General features: G+C 46.5%; 1 long non-coding RNA gene across 1 annotated transcript; it reads right to left on the bottom strand.

Annotated features, from left to right (window-relative positions):
* Positions 1 to 43: 43 nt before the first annotated feature.
* LOC106889705 lies at positions 44 to 11,272 on the bottom strand. Its single transcript, XR_001412384.1, has 2 exons — positions 11,094 to 11,272; positions 44 to 123 (listed from the first exon to the last, which is right to left on the bottom strand). It is a non-coding gene; the product is annotated as an uncharacterized LOC106889705 (long non-coding RNA).
* Between the last annotated feature and the right edge of the window lie 8,974 nt (positions 11,273 to 20,246).

Raw genomic sequence — 20,246 nt, 5'->3', positions numbered from 1 at the left:
TGGCTGGGTTCTGACCAGGGCATAATCAACCACCAAACATTTCTTTTTTGCCAAAAAGGCCTTTGAAGAGGTTAGCGAAGATATTTCCCATGTTTGAGATATGTTCTCACTGGCCAGTGAAGTCTAAAGGAAAAAAAAAAAGATGACAATATCACTCAGGAGTTCCCAATGGCTCCACCAAAAACCCAAAGTATCAGATAATATGAATTCTTTAGATACCCCCAACCACCACCATATATTATTTTTTCCCCAATAATGAAGCAAAGATGAAGAGATAATGCCAAAACTTACTCCTTATAAAAATACAGGGCTCCAAGTGCTTTAAATCTTTCCAATATGGAAAGATTTCCCCTGCTTCAGCAGGGGAGTTGGACTAGATGATCTCTATGGTCCCTTCCAACTCTAAAATTCAGTGAAAGTCAGTGAAATATTCTTTCAGAGATTTTAGTATTAAATGCTGTTTTCAACCTTTTGTTTCCCAAATTCATGGTTTGCTTTCAAGGCAACTGACCACATCAGGTACTTTGCCCCCATATTGTAATGGAATAATTTATCTGCAGCCTAAAGTGTCACCACAAAACACAATTTTCCTAATTGACCTGCAGATGAAAAAAATGTTTAAAATGTGTGCTCATCAGTGCATCAATAGCTGGTCCTTCTTGTGCAAAGGAAATTCGGAATACAGCTTGGATTCTCCCTTACTCAAAACAGTTTCCTTCCTCTCAACCCCTGAGGAAATGGCCTGTGACACAACGTAAATCCCAAGCAGCGTTACCTCCATCAACATCGGAGGGAAACCTTCTCTAGGAAGCAAATCCATGTTTACTGAAACTTAACTGCTGAAAATTAATAGCCACATTAAAAGAGGTGGGTTTAGAAATGAATGCTTCTTCCTCTACTGTGAACACTTCTGCTTGGACGCTCAGAATTGATTAAAAACATCATCAGAAGCTTCCTGTTTAGGAACTGGAGAAACTGCCTCTCCGTTCCAGCCCTCGGGACGGGATCCACCCCACCACAACTCGTCCACTTCTTCCACAAATTTCCCTCCTTTTCCAAACTCACTACGACACAGTTTACAACGAGTTTGAAATCACCAAGAGAACTATTATTCTGCTCACATAAAGCATGAAAAAAGCAGCCTGAGAGTTTTATAGTGGGGTGTAGATGAGGATGTTCCATGGCGACAGCGCCGGCTCACACCTCGACTGCTGCTTCGTCTAGAAGCTCTCAGATGTCAGTTTGAAAAGAAGAAACAAAACCCAAGTGAAAATAACAATTTTTAAGACAGTAGGAGCACGCACAGCCCAGACGTGTAACATTCAGAGGATGGGTTTCCTGTAAACCAAGTCACACGATGTAAAGAGCAATATGAAGTATGAATCATCTCTTGAAGATATTCTGTATTTCCTAAGAAAGCTGTGTGCTTCAAGCAGAATTCTCACTGGAAGCAGACTTTCCAGAATATTAAAACAAGCTTTGAACTGAAAAAGCACACCAAAAAAATAAATCTCTTGTCCCAGTGTTGTTTAGCTCTATGCCAGGGATGTATGAAGTCTGGCTGCCTCACTCAGCGCTGGTAAAGGTCTAAGAAGTTCTGCCCTCCTCAGGAAGCTTTGCTGGATACCACTTTTAACCCAAAAGTTAAGAGCTGGAACATTAACTAAATCACATGCCACACAAGCAGCTCCACAGTGAAGTTCAGAGTCCACTCCAGAGTTCCTGAAATGACATCAGTCACCACCTCAACTTGCTGAAGTAACACGAGTCAAAGAGTCACTGATTTCATACGGTCGAAGCTCAACGTGATCGAAACTCTAAAGCTCCAAGCCAGACAGGGCAGCTCAGGGATTAAAACCAAACAAAGTTTAAAAGTTCTATTATTCCACCATTTCCTTCATATTTCTGAAGCCCAACCGTGAATATTCAACTCCCACTTGAATATACGAAAGCTGTATAAACAGGAAAGTTAATTAGGAAGTAGATGAAACAGTTTTGCTAGAGTCCTTGTTTACCCAAATAACACACACAGCAGGATATCTCACTCCCCAGCCCACACCAGTAGCTCTTACTGGGCTGGAGGGGAGGGAAGCTGGAAAGCTTTCCTTTGTCCAGCTGCTCACACTTCCTCCATCTTCCACTTCATCCGAAATGCAACAGTCAGAGATGAACTGTGACCTTTTCCCAGAGCTCTCAGAACCCTCCAAAATGAGGGTAAGAACTTCTACAGCAAGAGAACCTCAGGAACCCTCCAAAAGAATACGTTTCTTTTGTTTCTGCACGTTTGAAAGCATAACTGGTTATTAAATGCTTGGATCAACGGCCATAATCGGGCAAGACAACAACATTTTAGCATTTACATCCATGACAACTTTCCATACCCTGGAGAAGCCACAGTTTGCTGCCCAAATTGCTCACACTTGGCACTAACAGCAGTGGATCCCATCAGATCCGTGCTGTCCTGCCCTCCATCACCGAAGCTGCTTTCATACCATCCATTCTCCCTATTCTTCCTTTTTTTTTTTGGTGAAAGTAAGAAGTTAGGATACATTTAAACACTCGGCTTCCAATTCCTTCTTGTTCTCTTCCTACCACCCAAATTGCTTCTCTATCTTATTTGATGCTTGAGGGTAGGTGACACTGCAGAAAATAGGATTTATTTTTACAGGCAGTGAGTGCAGTTTACAGCCCACAGCTTCAAGAGAAGCGTGTTCAGATGTTGACTAGAAATCAGCGGTGTCATTGCTGGCTAGAAGAAAAATACCAGGAGGGACCCATCTGCAGAACCCCCTCAAAGTATTGCAGGTCCCTCCAGTGACTTGTTGGGTGCTTCTGGAGGAAAAGAGATGGCCACTGCCTTCCTCATGGGTGGCACCATCCTCTGACCAGCAGCTAGAATCACTTCTGTTTCAACAGAAAAGGCAATTTTAGTCCCGCAGTTTCATACCCTACAGTGTCATTGCTGGCTAGAAGAAAAATACCAGGAGGGACCCATCTGCAGAACCCCCTCAAAGTATTGCAGGTCCCTCCAGTGACTTGTTGGGTGCTTCTGGAGGAAAAGAGATGGCCACTTTTTTTTTTTGGTGAAAGTAAGAAGTTAGGATACATTTAAACACTTGGCTTCCAATTCCTTCTTGTTCTCTTCCTACCACCCAAATTGCTTCTCTATCTTATTTGATGCTTGAGGGTAGGTGACACTGCAGAAAATAGGATTTATTTTTACAGGCAGTGAGTGCAGTTTACAGCCCACAGCTTCAAGAGAAGCGTGTTCAGATGTTGACTAGAAATCAGCGGTGTCATTGCTGGCTAGAAGAAAAATACCAGGAGGGACCCTCCAGTGACTTGTTGGATGCTGCTGGAGGAAAAAGAGATGGCCTCTGCCTTCCTCATGGGTGGCACCATCCTCTGACCAGCAGCTGGAATCACGTTCATGGCCACTGCCTTCCTCATGGGTGGCACCATCCTCTGACCAGCAGCTAGAATCACTTCTGTTTCAACAGAAAAGGCAATTTTAGTCCCACAGTTTTATATACTACACTCCTCTCCCTGCCACTATTTCATTACTTTCTATTATTTAAGCATTATCTCAAGTTCCTTCCCCTGTATCAATAAAGTCCTCAACTTCACCATCATCACAGCTGTGATGAGCCAGCAGGTCTCTGCTCTGTGACCATTCTTGCTGGTAGAAGACACCAAGGCAGCAGAAAGTGCTGGGATGGTTTGGAGCTGCTTCCCAGGACTTCCCTGCCACCCATTAATGCAACTCAGCTGAGGGATCACGCGATTACTTCCAGGGTACTTCTGGGCAGAATCTGCTTTAATTCTCATTGCAGTCTCCTAGTTGGACCACGAGAACTGACATACATAGTCTGAAAATATGAAGAAATTTAAGAACCTTTTAGGTTAACCAGGGCACCTTCAACATTTGCAATCTCTATCCAGACTTGCCAATATATTGCCTATATTCTCTACTGAAGCTCAACCTTCTCTTTTCCTTAACCCCAGTGTTGTCAGTAACTGCTACACTGATAATTTTACAAGCACAAGTTCAATAAAACATAAAAGACTGTGCTTGTACTACTTCATGGCATCTTCAAAAGAGGTATCTATCAGGCTAAGTAGGGAGATTTGTGTATGAAAGGGAATCATTTGAATAAAAACGGCAGGAACTATTTTTTGCAGAGCGTAGGGCGCTTCAAGCTTCCAGAAATGGCATCTCACCACCTCTCACCAAACCCCCATCGCCCCCAAAAACTCTATGATTCTTATTTCTCCCTGCCCCATCCAAGCCCTGAAGCACACCTTAACGTGGCCTCCTCCACCTCAGGATCCTCACACCAGTAAAAACCTGTTGGGCTGGTTCAGGTAAGATATAATGGGCCTTGGGTAAACAGGGAGAAAGACGCTCACTGGCTGAGACTGCAGTTTTGTTTCAGGAAACAAGGTATTTTCAGCTGCTGGTTTTCTAGTAAGTGATACATTTAGATAAGCAATTAGAAGAACAGGCAGCCTTTTTTTTTCTTCCCCCTTTCAGAAAGGCTCAGTGTAATGAGTTAAAAATGAATGAGTGTCTGCAATTGCTGGCAGCCTGGTGGCTGTTAAAGCAATACGGCCCCTGAGTAAGAACTAGAATTTGCCTTTATTAATTGTAGGTGGTTAGAAGAAAAGCTCTGAGGAGTATCTCAAGGCCAAAGATCATTCAACACTTAATCTTCTGCAGCATTTTAGATTTAACTGTACGTTAATGCATTTTAATGTAATTTCATTCAGGCTGCTTACCCCCAGAAGTCAAATACACTTCTTGACCTCTGAACTTCTCGGATGAGCTGTGAGTTAACAGCCATCCCACACAAGCACAGCCAGAAGGGTATATATTATGTTAAAGAAAGTATAGCTACATCTTTACCTCTCTGCATAACCTTAGTTTTTCACTTCTGGAAAGGTTCTTTTTGAGCACATAGAAATTAAACTTCACCGAACCAGGAGTTGTGGCAAATGCCACGGTTTCATGACAAAAATCAGAGGCTAAAACAGAGGATGCCATATGTGTTATTTAGCCAAATCATGTCTACAGTATAGAAATACATTTATTTCACTTCTACGAACCAGCACTTACCACATAAGACTCCCACATTGAAAAAAAAAAAAATAATACTGAAAAATTTTCAAGTGGTATAACCAAACTTGCTGGGCACAATCATTTTGGCAACCTGTTGTCTGTAGCTGAAAAACACCAGCAACAATGAAGATTAGTCAAGGAAAGTTTAATTCTCTGCTGCTTCTCTGCACACTGAGATACAGAGGGCGTTTGTTGTCTCTGGAAACTATTACATCTCCCCAGGATGTTCATATCTTGTTTTAAATGTGTGTTTCAAGGAGAGACAAACACTGTGCCACCACCAATGACAAACTGCATCACAGCTATAATCAGTCAAAATACTACTGCTAAAGCACCAGTTAAAACTCCTAACAACTGCAGATTCACCAAAAAGCTTTTTCCTAGTAGCTTTCTGCACCTTGTTCCCTTTGGTTCGACATTTATGGCAAGTAAAAATGTCATGCCTACAAAGACAACTTATTTTCTACCAAAAGCACATCTCCATTTAAAGGAAAGTCTATTGAGACTGGCCAAAGCATTAACTCACCCCCTCTAATACAATTAAGAAAACTTCAAACCTCTAATTGCTAACCTGGTATTAACACTCTGGTTGTATCAGTCACAGGAGAGCAAAAATTGAGCAATTTGTTATTGAACAGAAATACTGATTTGAAATCCAGTCAGTTATCACTAGTTGGCCTGTATCATGCTTCTACTTTACAGCATTCTAGAAGGCTTAAAATTAAAACATCAAGAGAAGATTTGTACTAAAGATCAAATCCATGTGTTAAAAAGAAGTGAGAAAGCTTTTTTTTTTAAAAATTAAAATACCAAGTTCAACAGCTGTTACTGCTGTTACATGCAAGAACAACTGGCAAATAATTTAAAGTGTGAATCTACCATGGCAGCTTGTTCTTTACAATATAAAGCGTGATTTCGAAGAGAATGTGAGAAGTGATCCAACGAGAATCAAACACTGTTAAAATTTTGGATTAATCCAGGGCCTCAGCATTTCACACCACCACTCAGCAGGCACAGCCAGTTAAGTACAGCTGCATTCTTTTGAAGTAATTTCTTTCAAGATTAAAGTGTTCCGTTCCAGCAAGTTTTGAAAAACCCCTCTGGATGAAAACACTTCTTTATATATAGCCAGTGTGGCCCAATAGGTGACTATTCAAGTACAGTTATATTCAACTATTTTTAGAAGTTGTTTACTAGTTTTCCATATCTGATAACCTGAGTGAAAGACAACTACGTATCAACTCAAGCCCTTTAATTTCAGGGCTTTAACAGTGGAATTCAGCTAAACTAATTTTGATTTGAGTTACCTGAGACTTTAGACCATACTAACATCACTAGGTGCAGATTTGACACAAAATTTAGGAGTAGATAGTAAAACAGGTTATCAACAGGGGATTATCTCGGATTTAAATATCATCATTAATAAAGGCCACCTCAAGAACCTCTTCTCGGAGTTCTTCAGTACTAAGTCCCAACTCCTTCATTAGGGGGGTGTCACCCATGGAGATAACACTACACACCCCCACAGCTTTCCTCACTTCACACTGGAGGCAATTTCCCCAGGCACGAGATGGAAAAGGTGTCCTAAATTATCAAAAAAACTTGTTATTTGGAGAGGTTAGAGGAAAAGTACTGGCACTGAAGCGCCATGTAAGATGAAGATGGAAAAGGTGTCCTAAATTATCAAAAAACTTGTTATTTGGAGAGGTTATAGGAAAAGTACTGGCATTGAAGAGCCATGTAAGATAAGGGTTAAAGGTATGTAATTGTACTCCCATCTAAGAGGGCACAGCTGGATTTGGCCACCAAAGGCTGGCAGTGACCAACTAAAAAGCACCCAGATGACACCCCATGTTCAAGGCAGATGGAGGAAAAGGCAACCTCAAGAGAGAAATTAGGTAAAAGAAAATCCAACTCTGAGCTGCTCCTTACGTAGCACCTTCATTCAACCTAAGTAGGTTGAACATCTTGCTGTCTATACACATTTCCCAGATAGCACATTTTCCACATGCTGTAACGTTCCCTGGAGAGCACTGGGCTCAGTGTGGCAGGAAAACAGAAAATATTTCCACTTACAAGATCAAAACAAGGGCAAAAGAGGGAAAATTTCCTTTCCGGTCATGCTTATTTTTCAGACACAAGAATTCACTCCTAAAATAGCGGTCAGAAGAAAAGAGTCAGTATCAAGCAAAGAGAAAAGGTTGTTTGATTTAATACTCAAACCTCAGATCAGAGTTATTTTCTTAGTCTCACATTCAAGCAGGGGGAATGAGCTGCTTCTGTTTCACAGCAAAATCTTTAATTATTTTTAGTTATACACTACCAGGCGTAATACTCAAACCTCAGATCAGAGTTATTTTCTTAGTCTCACATTCAAGCAGGGGGAATGAGCTGCTTCTGTTTCACAGCAAAATCTTTAATTATTTTTAGTTATACACTACCACGTTATACACTCAACAGCATGCAAACCAACACATCAGAAAACACACATGGGGGCTGAGAAATATTTTATTTACAGGATAGGTGGACAGGTGGAAAGCACAGGAGGAGTCACTGTTCATGCTTTTAGATAAAGCACATCCCTCATTTCCCTGCGGCCTGCCTGTGGCCACTCAGGAAATAAAACAGTGCCAACAACGTGGCTGTGACACCCAGTTTGGACTGTGACACCCAGTTTGGACTGTGACACCCAATTTGGACTGTGACTTCATATTCACCTGTGATGTAAACATATATGCTGCTGTGAGAACCCGTTAGTAATCATGGAATCATCTAGGTTGGAAGGGACCTTAAAGATCATCTAGTCCAACCATCAACCCAATAAATCATTTCGTCTCAGATTAAGCGTTGCACGGTCTTTTCGAGGCTGAACTAGTCACAAGTTCAAAATCTTCAATTATAAGCCAAATATCCTGTTATTCATTCCCAGTAACCGGGCAGTAAGTCAACATTTACACTCATATCAGAAATGGCAAGAACTCACATGAGAGCTTCAGTAATGAAATTGGCTTTCGGTTTGGGGAAAATGTCAAAGCGGAGCCTACGCAGCTAGTTGTTAGGTACAAGATGGGTGCATGAATAAGAGCTATATTAGACAGGAGATTTTTTTTTTATTATTATTATTAGAATTGAAACATCAGCAGAAGTAGCACCACAGTCCTTCGATGTTTGCGTGTGTGAAAAACAAGAAATAAAATTGGATACTCGCAAGCAGAAAGAAAAAAAAATGCTGAATAACACAGAAAAACAGCTGCTGTAGTAGGAAGCTGATTATAAACTACTTTACTCATCAGTTAAAGAAAGGGAATAATGGTTGAGGACCGTGTTAGCTCTAATACAAGCTCTATAGTATTCCAGAAGCAAAACTTTCAAGAGATTTCTAAAAAAGAATCAGAACTATTCCTTCCAAGAAAAAATTAATTTATGTTCCCCATATTTATCCACTGTAAGGCTTGTGAAGGCTGTTGAAATATGTAAAAATTCTGAACCGAAAAGTCCATCTTTACACATCTCAGCTGCTTTTATTTCTAAAGGGAGCTCTTATTTTTAAAGAAAGGTGGCTCTTTAAACCTCACCACTGCAAATTCAGCTGGAATCTTTCATTGTGAGCTTTTCCTCCTTTCACCAATTGATGTAATCAATAGCTTATCTGATAATTGTGCCTCAGCGAGATGTATGAAGGCTGCTGCTTAAAGCAGGCTTTCAAACAGGTGTAACTGGAGCACAACACAATTTGGTGAATTACAAGGACTGGAATCCAGCCCCCTACTCCCACACACACTTTGTTTGCCTTGAAAAAGCTGTGACTAGTCCTCCCCCTCACCTTGGTCAGCATGACTAACACACACAGGGAACTAAGTGCACTAAGCAGAAAAAAAAACACCCCTCCTGCCCAGTCCCTTTTCAGATTCCAACTGCTATTTCACAACCAGGCAGTCTGTAAAATCCAGCAAATGCCTCAGAGCATTGGGGAATGATTTACGTTCTGGTGTTTGCCTTTTAACATGATCTAGGAACTAGTCGGTACATCACAGGCTATGGCAGCAGCAGCAAAGGCTGTTCTGGGTGGAGGTGACATCTGCTCGAGCCATTTTTTACTCCTGATGCTCTACCGCAGCAGAAGCGTCAATAAACTTGGCAAAGCAATGGAGTTTAAGAGGTTCAAGTGAGGCAAGTTTCCTCACCCTTTCACCCAATGTAATTACTACAACAGGGAAAGCAGTCCAACAGGGTTCTCCGAGCACTGCAGATGTGTTTTTAACAGAGGAAGTCAGGGGCAACATACCAGCCTTCCTTTCAGAGAATCCCCTTCTACATCTGTAAGACTGTGAGTACTTAGCACGACCATTTGACTACAAAAAACACGAATAAAAGCCAAGAAGAAATCCTCTAGTTCAGCTACAATTCCTTTTTTCCTACAGAAGTGCTCCAAATCAGTAGCAAAAATAGTCATAGTGATATTGCCAAATGACCTTGGACAATTTACTCCATTTCTTTGCCTGAAAAATAAGGTTAATAGAATATCCTGCAATACCCCTGCAAAGGGGTGTTGTAAGGCTCACTGCTTGCAAAACAAAGTTCAAAGTATTATATAAATAATTCGCATTTTAGTTATTGACAAAGTCACATTTCAAAACAAGACCTCTGGATACGACTCTAATCAACCTGTGGAATTTGGTTTGGCAAGAGCCAAGCTGCAAAGCAACAAGGTCAATGTCAAACACAACATTTAGGCAGTTTTACGACCCAGCAGAGTTTTAGTCACACTCTTCCTCCATGAAAAGGTTCTCGTAGCTGGCCTATCACTTTATCAGACAGAGGTTATCAGCCCGAAGTATCATGTTAACTACTCACAGAGATAGGATATAGTATTTTCAGACAGAATATAATATCCTCCCACCGGGAGCTGCTGCTCCAAGGAAAACTGATCTCCTAGACCTCTAAACCCAAGCCATGGATGGCAAACAGAGTTTGCCCCAGGCTAAAGCTCAACTTCTTACCATCACCCCCTCGGCCCAGACGAAAGCCCAACTCAGCAGCCAAGAGCTTACAGGAAAACAACCTCTCTGCTACGAGCTTCATCCGAGCCTCATTTCCCCTACCGAGCTACCAGGTTTCCGAGGTCTTTTTTTGGGGGGGGGGGGGGGGAGTGAGGAAAAGGAGAAAACACTTCTCTCTTCGGACGCGTTGACGGGCGGGGCAGAGGCCGGAATGAGCGAGTTTGGGGAAGGGAGGAGAAGCCCATCCCGCCGCATCCCCTCTTTAATTCCTCCGGCAGGGGGAGCGGCGCCGGGCCTTGTGCAGCTGCTGGGGGAGTTGGAACGTTTTTCCTTTCCCCATTTCGCCCCCCCACCATCCCGTCCCTGCCCACGCCTCCCCAGCAAGGAAGAGAATAGGCTGGCACCCACCCCAGCCCCAAAAACTGGGGGGGCATAGGGGGCGGATGGGGCAACGCTCCAGCCAGGCCCACCGCTCCCCAAGGCCCGGCGCTGCGGCCTGGCTGCGGCTTCCTCCTCCCGCCCGCTGAGGAGGGCGACGGTGGTGGAGGTGGGGGTAGAAAAAAAAAGACGGAAAGAAGCTCCCCTCACGCCCGCTCTCCCCCTCAGCGACAAGGCCGCAGCGCCTCACAGCCGCCCCGCGGGCCGCCGCCCGCAGGGTGTGGGCGGGGGGGGGGGGGGGGGGGGGAAAGGGGGGGGGGGAGGGGGAGGAGGGGGGATGTTTAAAGACATCTTGTGGCTTTCCCCAGCAACTTCTGGCATGAAGCAACCCCCATTACTTCAGTCTTTCCTTACAAGTCGCTGCTGCCTTTAGTAATAGAGCTTGCAACTTCTTGAAGTATCAAGAGTATATGTAGAAGGAATACTGGTAATGATCACAATTTCCGGGGGGGGGGGGGGGGGGGAAGGAGGAAAGGAGGAGAAGGAAGGGAAGCGGGGCGAAAAGGAAGGAAGGGGAAAGTGTCGGATGAACCCACCGGCGATCGGCTTGGCTGCCCCCGGGCAGTGGGTCTGGCTGTCCTCGGGTTGTCCCGCTCGGAGCCGCCTGCCCCCCTCTTTGCGCCTCTCTCTCGGACCGCTCTCCGCCCAGGCAACACAAGATGGCGGCGCTCGGCGGCCACGTCAGTGCCAGCCCCGCGCGCGGCACCACGGGTAACCGAGGAGGGCAAAGCGGCTGCGGGTGGAGGGGGGGCGTGGCCTCGAGGCGGGATGGGCGGGGCTACGGCAGGGAGCCGCAGCGGTGGAAAGGCGCTGGGGGGCGAGACCACGCCCACTCACAGAGGCCACGCCCCCCGTATCCCCGCCCCGGCGTTGCCCCGCCCCGCCGGCGCGTGACCGGGGGCGGGGCTTGGGCCGGGCTGAGTGCGCAGGGGCGGGCTCCTCCTCTTTATATATATATATATCTATATATCCATATCTATTTATGTTTATATAAATATACATTTAAAAACGGCTCGTTTACCCTGTCGCGGGGTTGGTGCGTGTCTGCCAGGGGCGGTGTGTGCCCCACCCTCCCCCCCCACCCATCGTCCATCTATTTACTATGTTAAAAGACAATTTTTGAATGTTTTAATGCTCTTTTTTTGCCCGAAATAAAGTGGGACTGCGGCTCTTTGAGAGGCCGCCCTTTGAGAGCGTCGTGGTTTAACCCCCAGTTGGCAAGCAAGGCTACGAAGCTGCTTGCCCACCTCTCCCCCTCTCCGCCCCCCCCAGGTTTGGATGGGGGAGAGAATGGAAAAGTGAGGAAAAATTCGTGGGTTGAGGTAAAGGCAGTTTAATAAGTGAAGAAAAAGCTGCACGCGTGAGAAAAGTGAAAGAAGGAATTCATTCCCTGCTTCCCAAGGAATTCCCATTCCCTGCGGGTGTTCGTCATGTTTTAAGAGTGATTTGGGGACACCATCGCTCCCAACACCCCCCCTCTGCTTCCTCCTTTTTCCTCCAGTTTTATATACACGTCCCATGGTGTGGAAGATCCCTGTGGTCAGTTGGGGTCAGCTCTTCTGCCCGTGTCCCCTCCCAGCTCCTCACCTACTCGCTGGTGAGGAGCAGAAAAGTCCTCGAGAGCTTAGAAACAACCCAAAACGCCAGCTCCTTATCACGCTCTTCCCATCCCAGCCCCCAAAACAAAGCACTTAGACCAGCTGCTGGTAAAAAAATTACACTCTGTCCCAACCGAAACCATGACGGAGAGAAAACAGAGAGGATTTGGTAAAATTTTCCCTGTTTACGGTGCTGGAAAAGGCTCAACAGATGGGGAGGACCCGCAGGATGGAGCGTGCTGGGTGCTGCCCCTCCGTGCCTCAGTTTCCCTACGCAGGGAAAAACCCTTTTAATTTTTTTTTTTCATCTTAGTAATACACAGATGTGAGAGGGAAGAAGTGAAGGTGGAGCAATTTTTGAATTTCAAGTGGAAAAAAAAATAATATTCACGTGGTTCAAAAGAGATCGGTGTAGAAACGAGATTAGTGCACGGGCAAAATAAATTTAGGATTATTTCCTTTCCGGTTTGGGCTAACTTCAAGATAAATCGAGGTCATGTGATATCCCAGGCTAAATACTAAGGGCTAAATGCTAAATACTAAATACTTCCTTTATTAAAGACAGGAAGGGGAGTTTTGAAAGACAGCAGGAAGCCGCGAAAACTGCTTATTTCTAGATTTCTCTGCAATGCTCATGGGAAGTGGATACCTCCAAGACTTCTATCCCCCTGTCAAATGGGGCTGAAATCACCCGGCAGCTGAAAACGCTCCGCAGAGGCGAGGGAAGGCAAACGGACAGATGGATGTGAGCCCAAAAAGCTTCTTTTCCTAAAAAAAAATAAAAATTGGGTCAGGCGCGCGCGAGGGATGGCAGCAACGGGGCTGAGAAATGCCAGGAGGGAGCCTGGGGTGGAGGTGAGATCCTCCAGCGAGGCACTGTCCCCGCGGGGGAGCAAATAGGAGTCAATATTATTATTATTTTACTTAAGGAAGCCCCTAAATTGCTTTAAGATCTCCCCAGAGAGTCAAAACGCAGCCGGAGAGCCGACGGTCTAAGGAAGTGATGGCAAAGATGCGCCGAGAAATGACATTAATTGTATTTTTTTTAAAATTATTATTTTTTTTTCCCCCCTGCACTTCAGAAGCCGACCTGTCTCAAACGGGGGGGATTTCAGGCAGAGAATAACTTGGTTGGGGGTGAACAGATTGCTGCCCACCTCCACGTCCAGGCGTGGACAACTACCACTGGGATGGCAGATGTCTCCCCGTCCCTGCGGTGCCAGCTCTTTTTGCTCTTTGCAAAGCCCTTTTTTTTTGGGGCACGGCATCCTCCAGGGCCTGCTTTGAGCCACACTGAGTTGAGCCAAAACCCAGGGTTTAAATCTTCAGCGATGCCTTCCAGAAAGGAAAGGAGAATTTGCGTTTCCTCGGGGGCTTCTGGCTGGTTGGGGACATTTTGGGTGATCCTGGGGCAGGAGCCGTGCCGGGAGGCCACGCTCTGTGTGTCTGTGATTGGGCTGATAGGATGAAGCAAAACCCTGTTAATTCATTTATTCCCCATCCCCAAATCCCCTCCCACCCATAGCCCAGCCAAGAAACCATTTATTTTACAGCCCCATCTCCGTGCCCGGACACTGAACCAGATCAAGGCTCTGCTCTGGGTTAAAAATAACCCTTCTCTCCTCTTTTTTTTTTTTTTTTTCCTCTTTTCTGCTTTATTTTTATCCCACAGCAATTCCTCACTTCATCTCACAGGGCTGGGGGAGGGAGAGAAGATGCTCATCCCACCATCCCCATCACCTCCCACCCTTCCTCGACGAAAATCCAGCTGACGGAGGTGCCAGCCGGGTCCCGAAGCGAGTCGAGGGAGGTTTATTTCATTATTATCATCCACGATACATCATCTGTAATACATAATTTTGTTATTAGCATCTCGGCAGATCCCAGAGTCGACGCTGTGTGTGAGGAACCGGTAGAAATTTGGCCCCGTTGGCCTGAGTCATTCATGATGGCTGCCGTGATGCAAGGAGAACACTTTGCCCGGTGACTCATGACATTTAAAGGAAGGAAGAGGCCTCGTTTTATTTTATTTATTATTTTTTTTTGCAGCTGGGAGAGCAGACATGTCGCTTGCTCTCTCTTTTCCGTGAAAAGATGATGTGAGAGAAGGACAAAATGGGACAACATCCCACGGGTGGGCTGTTGGGTGCTCCTGAGGCTGCCGAAAGCCCTTTGGCTTTATTTCGGGATGGCCCCTTTGGAGCCAGAGAGTTTCCCTCCCCGCCGGGAGCCTGGGATGACAAATCTGCCAAGCTGAACTACACCCTGTTCTCGCTGCCTTTTGAAAAGAAAAAAAAAACCAACAAAACCCACCCTAGTGTTTGTGAAAGGCGATTTTTTTCTGAGGTTATAAAAATATCATCCGGAATCACTAAGCCATGCTTTTCCATTTGCATCTGCCCCAGGAAAAAAAATACCCTGGGCTGGATCTCCTCTAACTCCCTAAATAATCCCTAAAAAGTCCCTAAAATCCCTAAATAGTCCCTAAAAATAATTTTTCCCCTCAGTGTGGGCACGTTGTCTTTAGTGAGAGGATAGTTCTTGATGATCATCTGCTGGTGTCTGGTATGATGGGGTGGTGGAGATCTCTGAGCTGGCGGCAGCGATGTCCAGCCACCGAATCCTTCCTGGTGGTGATGACTATGTAATTTTTGGGGTATTTTGGGGTGATGCTGGGGTGGGCACCCACCTGGAAGGGGCTGAAGGACATGGGGGTCGATCACTCCTCTGCTTTCTGCTGCCCTAAAGCTCCTGCTTTGCGAGGCCGTGGTGTCAGGTTGGGGGTTGCTCACCTTTGAGTCTCTCACCTTGGGGTGAGAATTGCAATTACTCCCAGGAGCTGAGAAATTACTCCCCAACAGCAATTTGTTACCTTATCTGCCAAAAAAAAAATAGGGGTTATTCCTTGGATTTGGGGTCTTGGAAACCACCTATAGATGGGTCTGGGCTGTTGAAAAGCCAACAGATCTAGTCTTGCTGCTGACATTTTGCTGTCCTGGCAGGAAAAGGAAGGTGGAAACGGGGAGAAAAGCAAGATGAACTCGAAATGGCTGCCTTCATAGGCAGAAAAATAAGAATATTTGCAGCAAGAGCTTTTATTTCACCACAGTTTCTCCACTCACAGCTGACTTAGGTGGCAGAAGGACCCACGCAGCCAGAGCATCTTTTGAGAACATCTCAGATGTGGGACTGAAGCCTGGAGAGCGAGGGAAGCAGCTCGGCTCTCCGCCCATGGCACCAACTCCCGTGGGATCTTGAGCAAACTGCTGCAGCTCTCCAGCTCTCTCAGCCTCACTTTTTTTTTTTTTTTCTCCTTAATTCGGAAATAGCTGCACTTCGTGACTCAGTGCCGTGCCGTGTAACCTGCTGGTGTGAAGAGCTTTGTCTAAAATCAGCATTGCTAATTGCTGACACCTCTGGATAAAGCTCTCAGCTGCCTCTGCAGCGGGGTGATGCCCTGTTTGAGCAGCCTTGGAGACATCTTTTGGTAGCTGGGGAAGATGGGTTAGAAAGGATACGTTGGTTCCTCCTCTCTCATCTAGCCATCCCTCCTCCCTTTGGCTACCAGAGGGCTGATGGCCCAGTTGACCAAGTCCCTCAGCTCTTCCTCAAGTCAATGGAGATAAAGAGGTTCACCCGTTCCGCTCCAGAAATCACCTCCAGTAGGTCTCCATCACCAGTTGAGGGAGGTCTCCAGGGGAGATGTCCACTTTCAGCATCAAACTACCCCATTTGGAGGGACTTTGTGTAATTTTATGGAGCTCCATCAGGGAAAGCTGTTTGGCCATCATCAGGGAAAGCTGTTTGCCCATCATCAGGGTACCATGGAGGATTTGGTGTGGCACATATCCCTCTGCTTTTAATGACCAAGCACAAAAAACCTAGATTTTAAATGCTCAGCTGAAATATTTCACCTCTAGAAGCACGGTGTTCTGAAATCCCTTGGTTTGCTAGAAAAGCTGCCACCTCTGAAGCACTGGTATTGTGTCCTATCACCCCTGACTTTTTCCAGCCAGGATTCCCAGTTAATGAGCTGTAAAAGAGGAGAGGTCTCCGGCTTTCCATGTCAAGTCGCTTGGCTACGGAGATCCAGAAGAAAATGTAGCACCAGAGGTATCGAGGTTATTGCCATAGTGTTTTCCTGGGTGGGAATGAATTTTCGGCTGTTCTCCATCATCAAAACCTCATTAAGTTGCGCAGCCACTAATTGATATGCCCAAACCTGACAACTTGTGTCAAAGGAGAAGACGGGGGTCGCCCTGGGACCCGCCAATCAATGTCACAGCCATCCCAGGCCCACGGTGAACTTTGACCGCCGGCAAGAATGACGGCAATTGTTTCAGTTGCGAGGAGAAAGATGGAAACCAGCCTAATTATACCATCAATGTCAGGTCACATACCCCCACTGGACACCTGCGTGATGGAGAAAAAAAAAACCCAACCCAGACAGCAGCTATCGGACTCCAGCTTCTGGGTTGTGAAACTGCCCGCTCTGGGTTGTCCAGGCTGGAAGAACATCACCTTGAAGAACTTTGCTCATCCAGCGTGGTTTTTCTGGATATTTGAGGATGTGCATTGCAGGAAAACTGCAACTGGTGAGATAGGAGGAGCAAGAAATGCCGACGGGCAGGGGAAATCCTGGGCTGTTTGCAGCAAGATTTGCAAGGCAGAAGGAATTGGGAGTCAGGAGGCTGCTGGAGGAAGGACCACAGAGAAGGTTTTGGGGTTAGGAGAAAGGTGTGGTACAGAAAGGAGGTTAAAAGGCGATGAATGCCTAAATCACCGCAGGATGGGCTCATTTAATCTCATTTTGCATCTCTACGAGGTAGCCAACCCCCACCAAGTTCATTCCCTGCTTCCTTTTATCATAGAATTGTAGAATGGTCTGGGTTGGAAGGGACCTTTAAAGGCCATCTAGTCCAAACTGCCCTGCAGCGTGCAGGGACATCTTCAACGAGACCACGTTGCTCAGAGCCCCATCCAATCTGAGCTTGAATATTTCCAGGGATGGGGCATCTGCAACCTCCTTTTACAGTCATGGCAGAGAAACAGGGACCTGAGGGTGTGATTTAACCACCCTTTCTTAGATACCTGAGTTGAGCTGGGCCTTCAGTTCCACCAGCAGGACTCACTTGATCTTCCCAGGGGTATGGCTCCAGTAGAGATGTCTTCTTCCTAGGAGATGAGGCCCTGAACAACCTGAGCCAGTGTTGAATCCAGCCTTGCTGTGAGCAGTGTTGGACCAGAGACCTTCAGAGGAGCGTTGGGTGGCAACTGGGTGTAGTTGTCTTCATTTCAGCAGATCTATGTGGTGGGAGAAAGAAGAGCAGGGCTGGAGGGATGAGAGGGGTCCTGGGCTGATGTTCTCCACTTGCCATTTTGCAGAGCTCAGGTGAGATTTGAGGGGCATCAGAGCTATCCCCAGGATCAGAGATCCCTCTTTTAAAGTTTCTACACTGTCCCACAGACCCAGACCTGAGAACTTTCCCCCTTCTTGCCCTGAGCATGGGGCAAAGGATCTGCGAGGGTGGCATGACTGTGATGGGCTCACACAGCAACCTCCAGCACTTGCCTGAAGCTCAGCAGACTTCACCCTCGGGGTCCTGTGAGATGGATCATGAGATTTTTCTTTGACTCAAGGCAAATCTGGTGAAGTAAAAGGCAGTTTGACCTCAGCGGTGGGGCTGGGCGTGCAATGCAGAGAAGAAAGTGAGCAAACAACTGCTCCCCAGGTCCCATGTAATGAAATTCAAGTGTAAATTAAGCTAGGCCCCTGGCTTGTATGGAGTAGGATTGCCTGAGCATCCTCCCATTCAAGTGCAGATGAGAGCAGCCTTGCTGCAGGATGCTCTCAGTGCTAAAAGTTCATAGAGGTCCACCAGAGTTCAGGGGAGGAAAAACTCTTCAAGGATTCTTAATCCAGCTGTAGCATCCCTGGCAGAAGTGGGAGAAGATCTGCCATGGGCTGGCCATAACATTCATCAGTTGCCCTGCGTGGTACCTACAAACATCACAAATGAGGACCCTGAGAGGTGTTCTTAGCTAGGGCACCATCTGCAAGGACAGGACTCCTGGAGAAGAGGAGGCTGAGGGGAGACCTTATTGCTCTCTACAACTCCCTGAAAGGAGGGTGTAGAGAGATGGGGGTCGGTCTCTTTTCTCAAGTCACAGGTGACAGGACGAGAGGAAATGGCCTCAAGTTGCCCCAGGGGAGGTTCAGGCTGGATATTAGGAAAAATTTTTTCACTGAAAGGGTTCTCAGCCCTTGGAATGGGCTGCCCAGGGAGGTGGTTGAGGCCCCATCCCTGGAGGTGTTCAAAAGCCGGGTTGATGTAGTGCTGGGAGGTCTGGTTTAGTGATGATGCTCCTTGTTTGTTGTGTGGGTGTCTATTTTTGTCAGTGAGGTTGACGGTTGGACAAGATGATCTTTAAGGTCCCTTCCAACCTAGAAGATTCTGTGATTCTGTGATTCTGTGACATCTCCTTTCCCAGGACCACACGGCAGCAGAGGAGGGACTTGATCTATCGGCTCCCAAGCAAGGACTGGACAAGGGACAACCTCATGGTTGAGGTCATAGAATCATAGAATGGTTAGGGTTGGAAGGGACCTCAAAGATCATTGAGTTCCAACCCCCCTGCCATGCAGGGGAAAACCTGTGCCTGTCCCGTGCTCCATCCTGTCCTCTGGGTCTCTGCAAGTTGGACAAACCCCCGTTGACTTGACGTTGCTCCCATCCGTTGGCAGCCTGTGTGCCACACTTATCTCTAGGGAAACAGCTGTGATTTATCCTCGAGAAATAGATTGCAATTAACATTTAAGCCCGTACCCGTGATGCGGTTACAAAGGCAATATAATGAATCAGTCTTTTAATAATAAGCTCCGTAACCTTTGAAAACTCACCCGGGTGGGAGCTGGCCGCCCAGGAGATAACGTTATCGCCGATGCCGGCGCTGTCGAAATCGCTCCACCCTTCCCTGACCCACTGACCAGGGTCCGAGGGGCACATGCTGGTCACTAATTAGTGCTGATTAGAAAAGAAACGTGTGCCTCTGCAGCCAAAATAGAGGTTGGTTCCCTATTTTATTCTGCAGGGACAGATGCGAGCTGGCCATGGGGACTTGCTCCTGGCTTCAGTTCTGGTGATGTGAGAGAGAGAGGTTGGAGGGGACTGGTCTGCCTCTTCCCATCACTGTGTGAGAGGGAACATTGGGAAAATGGGGCAAAAAATGGAGATTTGGGGCCCTCTTTGGGGGAGGCGCTGGATATGGAGCAGTTCTCCTAACCTGCTTGCAGCCAGCATCCAGGATCTGAAGCCACACATCTCTGGAGGTGTGAAATCTGTTAATTATAAACCAGCTAATGAACATACGCTTGCGAGGTGGATTATGTATGGTTGGGGGCCAGCAGAGCCCATCATGGGTTTGGCCCCTGGGCATGGCATGAGCGTGGTGGGGATGGAGCTTTGGGATGGGTCACTCGGCTGGTGCATGGAGGTGAAGGTTGGGTGGGGATGGATCTTCTTGTAGAGATCTTTTCCTCCTGATCCAAGCAGGAAGGTTGGCTGGTGGCTTGAGCAGAGGGAAAGATGTCGGTTTGAGATGTGTCTGCTGGAATTTCTTTAGCTATCAAGACACTACCCATCTGAAAGGTCTTTCTCCTTGGGTGTAGACCATGCCTTTTCAGGGAGAAGAGTCCTAGCTGGCCATCACAGGAGCAACCATTCATCCATGAGGTTCTGACTCACCCTGGAAGAACCTCCACACCACTGTCTCCTGCAGAGGAGCTCAGATTGACCACGGCTGACTTCAGCTGCTCCTTTCAATACCTCCCAGGAGGAGTCTGGGCCCAAATCCCTTTTTTCCAAGGAACAAACTACAGCAGTGAGTTTCCTTGGCTTGAAATCCCTCCGTCAGCTGCTCCAAAATGTCCTGAAATAAATAACTTTCCAGAATAGCTTGTCCTCACAGCCTCTCCTAAACCAGAAACCATCATCCTGATTTCTCCTCTGGTACCCCAGGAAGCCCCTAAATTCAACTTTGAGCTCCTGGAGGGTCTCATCCTGTTTGCAGGGGACTAGAAGCCAAGCTCAA

Source organism: Calidris pugnax, unplaced genomic scaffold (genome assembly GCF_001431845.1).
Source record: "Calidris pugnax isolate Ruff unplaced genomic scaffold, ASM143184v1 scaffold54, whole genome shotgun sequence".
Classification (NCBI taxonomy): Eukaryota; Metazoa; Chordata; class Aves; order Charadriiformes; family Scolopacidae; genus Calidris; species Calidris pugnax.
The sequence above is the reverse complement of the archived record's forward strand: the minus strand, read 5'-3'. Positions and strand labels throughout refer to the sequence as shown.